The sequence below is a fragment of the Cnephaeus nilssonii genome (assembly GCF_951640355.1).
Source record: "Cnephaeus nilssonii genome assembly, chromosome: 12".
Lineage (NCBI taxonomy): Eukaryota > Metazoa > Chordata > Mammalia > Chiroptera > Vespertilionidae > Cnephaeus > Cnephaeus nilssonii.
In genome coordinates this window covers 76,958,112-76,966,549 of record NC_137083.1, presented here as the reverse complement: position 1 = coordinate 76,966,549, position 8,438 = coordinate 76,958,112, and positions in this window count along the sequence as shown.

The following is an 8,438-nucleotide window of genomic DNA, read 5'->3' as shown; positions in this document are numbered from 1 at the left end:
CACACAAGTCCTTTGGTTGATCTCTCCCCCCTACCACCACCCTCCCCTACCCTTCCTCTGAGGCCCGACAGTCCAATCGATGCCTCCTTATTTCTGGGTCTGTTCTTGTTCATCAGTCTATGTTGTTCATCATTTCCCCTAGATGAGTGAGATTATGTGTTACTAGAAATATACTTATAAGAACCGAATGTGAGACGAGCAATAATAGTTATGCTGACAGGCAAATGAATCAGTCTGTAGTGAGTTTCTTTCTGGACCAACAGATCTTTTGAGACCCAATATCAATGTCCACCAGTTCCTTATGTGTACATGTCGGCACTGACCCCTCAGCTCTGGATGGTGGACAAATGGTGGTAATGCAGGTCCGACTCCCTCTGGTTTGGTCTTGCCCGGACCCAGGGGCACACGGCCTCACCCGGACGCGGGATCCAGCTTCACCCGGACCCAGGGGCGCGCGGCCTCACCCGCTATAGAACTTTTTGACGTGATTCATGATATCTGCACGATTTATTGCACCTTGTTCTTCTAGCTGGCTTATACTATTACGGATAGTTAACAGAAGAAAATTATTTTCTAACCGTTCTTGACACTGAAATTTTAAATTATTAACTTCATTTGCTACTTCGATTACCGAAATTTTGTCACCTTCAATAAGTTTTGTAGCATTTTGAAAAAGAGCTGCTTGATTGCGTACAAATTCTAGCCAAATTTTTGAAGATTCTTTTTCAAAAAACTCTTCTAAAATTCTAGGACATTTATCCTGTGATAGAAAGTAGGATTTCAAAGGATCGTATATTTTCAAAATTCTTTTGACAGCTGGCAAAAGAGCTAACCAGCACTTTTTACTGTATCCAAGTATTTTCTGATATTTGACTTCCACAGAAATTCTTTAAGCATTCTTCCACTTTCACAAAATTCTTTAAGCATTTCAACGCGCACAATGTATATATAGAAATAAGAATATACTTTAATAACAATATTTTCCACATCTACGGGCAACAAGTCAGCAGCTGTTTGAATGGCGTTATGTATTATGTGCGCTGCACAACCAACACCAATAATGTTTTGATTAAGGTTTTTGTTTAATTTATAAAAAATATTATTTGTACCTCTTCTCACTTTTCCTCCAAAATTTGCGCTCGTGCTGTCTGCACAATATGCAATCATTTTATGTTTTAAATTGTTTTTTTCCCAAAATATTAATAATGGAACTGAAAATTATTTTAGTTTCGCCGGGCAAAGAAACGAAATCTAAAATTCTAATTTTTATTCCAGTTTCCGAATAAAAAATCTAATAATGGTTGGAAATAACTTTATTTATTTATTTATTTTTTAAATTTCTTTATTGATTAAGGTGTCACATATTTTCCTCATCCCCCCATTCCCATCCCCCACCCCTCCCCACAGATGCCCCCACCCCCCTGTTGTCCTTAACCATTGGTTAGGCTCGTATGCATGCACACAAGTCCTTTGGTTGATCTCTCCCCCACTACCCCCACCCTCCCCTACCCTCCCTCTGAGGCCCGACAGTCCGATCGATGCCTCCTTGTTTCTGGGTTTGTTCTTGTTCATCAGTCTATGTTGTTCATCATTTCCCCTAGATGAGTGAGATCATGTGTTACCAGAAATATACTTATAAGAACCAAATATGAGACGAGCAATAATAGTTATGCTGACAGGCAAATGAATCAGTCTGTAGTAAGTTTCTTTCTGGACCAACAGTTCTTTTGAGACCCAATTTCAATGTCCACCAGTTCCTTATGTGTACATGTCGGCACTGACTTTTCAGCTCTGGATGGTGGATAAATGGTGGTAATGCAGGTCCGACTCCCTCTGGTTTGGTCTCGGCCGGACCCAGGGGCGCGGCCTCACCGGACCTGGGACCCAGCCTCACCCTGATCCAGGGGCGCACGGCCTCACCTGGACCCGGGATCCAGCTTCACCCGGACCCAGGGGCGCGTGGCCTCACCCAGACCCCGGGGCGCACGGCCTTGCCCGGACCCGGGGGCGCACGGCCTCACCCGGACCTGGGACCCAGCCTCACTCGGATCCAGGGGCGCACGGCCTCACCCGGACCCGGGATCCAGCTACACCCGGACCCAGGGGCGCGGCCTCACCCAGACCCGGGACCCAGTGGGGCTTTGTCTTCTTGATCCCAATTCCTGTCGGTCAATTCCCTCTCAGCAATTTCTTCGGCCATTTTCTCAAAGCTCCGGGGTGGCTGCCGCGGAGCTCGCTGGGCGGCCGGCTCGGCGGCACTCAGGTCTGCAGCGTTGCCGGGCGAGCGCACCTGGATCCAGGACCCAGCGGGGCCTCGTCTTCTCGATCCCAACTCCCATCGGTCAATTCCTTCTCAGCAATTCCTCCGGCCATTGTTCTGGATGGTATCTGCTCTGTTTTCCAGTTGTAGTTTCAAAATTGTTGTGGTTGGCAACAATCAGGCGTCTGCCCTATGCCGCCACCTTGGTCCTCCAGAAGATTCTTAAATAACCTTATACATGTGGTTCTGAACACTGTGTCGTCCATTAGTTTACTTTCCATCATCCCTTCTATTCGTGACCTGCTTCGGTGTCTTCACCTTTTGGCTGCCTCCCTATAGCTCAGCTTCCCCAATCTCCCTAGGTGGTCGCTCTTGATACCCCCCTTTGTGGGCTGAGTGCAAAGTCTTGGTGTTGTTAAGCCTTGATTGCTGTTGGTACACTGGGAGGATTTGACCTCCAGTCCAATTGGCTGTGAAGATCAGCTGTGTCTATGCCGGGAGACAGCCTTATTCAACTAGACTTGCAAAATTGTAAAAGCCTCTGTGCTCAGCTTGGATGGGGCAGAGTTTCAGGGTGGAGCCTACAGCCTTGGCTTCCCATCAGCCCCGCCCTATGAGGTTCCTGTGTCTCAGTGTCCCTCTGTACTCCCTGCAAACACCTCTGAGAGAAAAGCGCCCTGGAGTTTCGCCTGCTGCCAAACAGTCTAGTCTCTCCCCCAATGAATCTGGATTCCCAGATTCTCGCCTGGAACTGGTTTTCAGTGTAGTCGGAACTGGGGCTCAGCGCAGTCTGGCGCTTTTGTCTCCTTCCCACCAGGGCAATTCAGCGGCACTGTCAACAGACCATCCTCTGCGCGCATTCCCGTGCGCACCTCCGGTGCTCTGCCTTTCGCCGCTTCTCTGCATTTCCGCCTTACAGTCCAGATTCCCCCAGTATGAGCCTGGCTTCCCAGGGTCTTGCCCGGAACTGGGGTTCAGTGCAGTCGGAACTGGGGTTCAGCACGGTCCGGAGCCCCTGTCTCCTCCCTGCCAGGGCAATCCAGAGGCACAGTTAACAGTCCGTCCTCTGCGCACATTCATGTGTGTGCCACCGGAGCTCTGCCTTTCGTCGCTCCTCTGTGTTTCCGCCCCACAGCCCAGATTCCCCCAGCATGAGCCTGGCTTCCCAGGGTTTCGCCCGGAACTGGGGTTCAGTGCAGTCGGAGCTGGGGTTCAGTGCAATCTGGAGCTTTTATCTCCTTCCTGCTAGAGAACGCCGGCCAGGCCGTCAGCCGCCCCTTCCTCTCTGGCTCTGTCCTCCCCGCATGTGCGCGTGCTCGTGTCTCCGCCCGTGTCTCCATACCTCAGGCTTTTACGGCTCCTCTGATTTTCCTTGTGGTTTTCTCTTTCCTTCTAGTTGTGGGCATTTCAGTCAGCCAGCTTTCCTGTGGTTCTGGATGATGTCTGTTTTGACTTTTAGTTGTATTTTTGAAATTGTTGTGCCAGGCTGTAGGTTAGGTGTTTAACCTATGCCACCATCTTGGTCTGGAAATAACTTTATATCCTTATGATTAGATGCATCAGAATATATGGATATAAAATTAATTTTTTCAAGATTTTTGTTTAATTCTGAAAATGCATATGGGGAAAGCACATTACACACAATTGCCTCGGATTTTGTTCTAGCACAGGCACATTTTTTGTTGAATAAGTTTTTGACAACTTGTGATGTACAGTCCATATATCTGAAGGAATGATTGTGATTAATAGCATGAAAAGACATAAGTCCTTCTGCTAATGTAATTTCTTTTATTCGTCTCCATAAGTTGTTTTCCGAAAAAATTCCTGTATTTTGGAGGAAGATGCAGCAGTATTTCAATATCTTTTGTGTTTCTGTGTCTCCTAGTGCTTTGAAATATCATCCTTCCCGCCGTGCAAAATAGAAAATTCACCATTACATTTCTCACATTTTACCATGTAATCGCTTTTGGTTTTTTTAATAAAAGGAAATTCAATGGTCTAAGCCATTGTTAAATTTGCATCCTCTTTTCTTACTCATTACGTTAAAAATCTAAAAAAAATAATTTAAAATTATATTATAAATTATTATATACATATTGCTTAAAAACACAGTAAGTAGGTACATAATTACATGAACATATTTTATTGTTAGTTTATAAATTAAATTAATTTGATTGTTATAAAGTAACTATATTTTAAAAATTATTTTAATTTTAATCCTATATTTCTTTCTAAATAATAACAATACTAACTTGTATTATTTTTCCTCTGAATTTGCCGTAACGTAAGTCATAAGTGTCACTTTCAAGGCTGGCGCTAGACTTTTTGCCGCCACTATAAAATATAAATAATATGAGTACTGTCTGCTAAATTCAAGAAAATTTATGTATTTATGAAATAAATAAATAAATTACTTACCTAAATTATCTGAATAGCTGATTTGTAATGACATCACTTGTTTAACTAGCTTACTAGCATGCAGTACGATGTGTATCGTCTGAGAGACAGTTACAAAATGTTTTCGTCGTTGCCAATCCCAAAAAATGCCATTGTTCATTAAGTCCAAACAATGGTGGTCGAATTCTAACAACTGATCAACAATGCGAACTTTGATAAGCAGTTCTCGATAATCAGTTCTCAACAATTATTTGTTATTATTAAAGTTTAACATTATAAAATTAACAAAAATAATATAAAACTCATATCCTGGCTAAATAGCCACATGGCCGCTGAAAACCGTATATTCCCTTCCCATTCTCCCGCCGTTCCCTAGTTTGTCATGCATTCTTTCCAAAAATCGGGACTTTTTTAAAACGCCGCGGGACGCGGGACAAATTGTTAAAAATTGGGACTGTACTGCCAAAAGCGGGACGTCTGGTCACCTTAGCTTACCCACAACCCCCCCTCATGCACGAATTTCATGCACTGGGCCTCTAGTGATGAATAAGTCTGCTGTGAACATTAGTGTACAGGTTTTTGTGTGAACATAGGAATCCCTTTCTCTGGGCTCAATGCCCAAGAGTAAGACTGCTGGTCATGTGTAAGTGCGGGGTTAGTTTTATCCACTTTTCTAAAATAGAAAGGAGAAACTCCAGATTATGGGATGTGGATTTGGAAGAGGCCCCAGGACAGGGGATCATGCAATGCAATAGAGCATGTAACTCATCTTATGTGCAGTAATAAGTTACAGACATCACACCTAACTTGGAGAGCAGAAAGATTAAAGAGGAGAGATTGATGTGCTCGGAGAAACTACCTGTAGCTGGCCGAGGGTTTAGGGTTAGTTTCTGGCAAATCTCCAAGTGAGAAAAACGTTTAATCATGTCCTTTTATTTTTTAAAAATATATTTTATTGATTTTTTACAGAGAGAAAGGGAGAGGGATAGAGAGAAACATCGATGAGAGAGAAACATCGATCAGCTGCCTCTTGCACACCCCCTAGTGGGTATGTGCCTGCAACAAGGTACATGCCCTTGACTGGAATCAAATCTGGGACTCTTGAGTCCACAGACCGATGCTCTATCCACTGAGCCAAACCGGTTAGGGCTAATCATGTCCTTTTAGCAAAAATAGTTTACTGCCATGATAATTTAGGATTAAGCATGTGATTGCTGCAATTTGCATAAGCTTGAATTTAGTTACAAATGAAATATTATGGCAATAGGTATATTGATTGAATGTTTATTTCCTTTTGGGAGGCAGAAAGTACTTTGCAGATCACATGCTATAATGCTATGTTGCTCCTTGAAAGCAAGCGGCCTAGGGAATGGCTAAGGCCAGGGTGCAGGCAGCAGGACCAGCCTCTTGGGCATGTGGCCTTAGTCTGAAGGGCCCACACTTGGATTAATTCTCTGTTGTCACCATCTTCAAATTCTTCTTCTTTTTTGTAATCCTTACCTGAGGACATGCTTAGAGAGAGGAAAAGAGAAAGAGAGAGAGAACATTGATTTGAGAGAGAAACATTGATTGGTTGCTTCCCATATGTGTCCCAACTGGGGATCAAACCCGTAACCTGGCTATGTGTCCAAACTGAGAATCTAACTGGCAACCTTTCGGTGCACGGAACGATGCTCCAACCAACTGAGCCACACCACTTGGTGCCACCTTCGAATTCTTAACTTTTGAACCAGAGGCCTGGCCTGCAGTTTCATTTCGGGCCACAGGTTATGTCGCTGGTCCAGTGGGCAGCTGTCCCCAGCAGGCCAGGCTGCTGGCTTGGGTGTAAGCTGAGACTTCTCTCCCATTAGGAAAGACAGGTGGCTGATTCTGGAAGGTGTGTAAGTCCACAAGAAAGATTCGGGGCACCCAGAGGCCAAGGGGGATGGCAATGGAGGCTTGGTCCACAGAGAACCTGGAGGATTAGACAAAGGCCAACAGTAAAGTCTCCACGAGTCAACTCCACGCCCCAGGACTTCGTGGTTGACACCCCTCTAACTGTGGTCCTCCAGCTTAGAGACCTTGTCCCATCTCTGCTGCCTTCAGCCCTGTGAGTGCTAGCAGGCTGCTGTCAAGAAGTCCTGGTCCCTTGTCTGGTCAGCTGGGCCACCCCGTGTAGCTGGACTTGGGCTTCTCCAGGGCACCTATATTTTCAGAGGCCCAGTCAGACTGGTCATGAGGATTCTGGGGTCTCCCTGTCTTGAGTCAGGGTCAGGGCTTGGGTGGGGACACCTGCTAGTCTCCCTCCTCCCACCCGAGGAGAGCCTTAGGATAGAGCCACCTTCCCGGCCCGGATGTCCTGCCCTTGAGAATGCTGGGGTCACACCCGGGCTCTAGGTCAGACCAGACTTCCAGTCTCAAAATGAGATGACCGTCTGGGGCAGCTCTCTCAGTGGCACTGCCCTGTCTCTCTGGCCTGTCTCCCCAGCTGACCCAGACTTTTGAGGACTGGGACTCTAGCTTCCTCGTCTTTGATTCCCTTTGTATCCTGGGTTTGCATCAGGCTTAAAGCAAGGAGAAGCAAGGAGAGCAATGCTGGTAAGTAGACTCCAGGGACTAGAAGAAAAGGAGGTGGTAAACTGGTTGCCTGTGAGGACCACCAGGGATCGGATCTCATGAGAGGGAGAAGTGAACTCTCTGGGGTTCTTGGGGCTCCCTTCTCAGGGGCAAGGCTCAGGTTCTCTTGCCATCTCATTAGGGGGAGACAGTGTGGTCATAGCCAAGGGAACAGCCCAAATCATGATTAGGGCCAAGGGACAAAAAAGAGACAGGGTGGGGGAAGGCAGGGTATGAGGAGTAGGTGTACTTTGGAATTTGCATTTTCTTAGCTGTGGGTGGGTCCTTCAGTCCCTCAACAAGCACGGCTGGGCGCCCACGAAATGCAGCCTGGGAAAGACCCTGAGATGTAGGAGCAGATGGGCCTCTGAGAGGGGCTTAGGTATGAGGGAAGAGCTTCCAGGGCAGGACTAGTGCTCTCAGGGCCGCCACAGAGCTCCCGCACTTCCCCCGACAGGTGAGGACAGACAGAGGTCAGCAGTCTGCAAGCAGAAGAGGGCCTTCATGTGACTTTGCTGGCACCTTGCTCGTGGATCTCCAGCCTCCAGAGCTGTGAGCAATAGACTTCTGCCCAGAAGCCCCCAGCCTGTGGCATTTTGTTATAGCTGCCTGACAGGACTAAGAGGACAGGCAGCCACTTTTCTAGAGTTTTTATAAATCCACGTGTGTGGACTTATAAGTAAATATACATCCTCCTCTCTTAAGTGGAAGTTGGCACGCTGTAGAGATTGTTCTATGCCAGTGTTCTTTTCTTCCTTAAGTTCCCCCCATCGGTACAGAGAACACGCTCTTTCACGTTTCTTTTAAAGATCCCCTAGAATTGCACCGTGTGGACGTGCCGTAGTTTATTCAGACCTACAAGCTCTCTCCCATAGATGGATGTTTGGGTTGTTTCCAGACGTTGCTATGACAACCAGCTCTGCAGGGAGTCACTGTGTACACACTTTTTTCTGTGTTTGTGAGCAGATGTCTGGGATAAACCCCTAGACATTGGATCGATGTGTCCAAGGGTAGAGGTGTTGGCAATTTGGCTAGATTTTTCCCATAGCGTCTCCCTACAGTTAATTTGCCTGCCCCTTGGTGACGTAGGGGAGTTCCCCCATAGACTCCCAAGAGGGAGCTTTTAAAACCAACGTGACAGGTAAAGTTCGTGTTTCAGTGGCTGTCATTTGCCTTGGTAATGGAG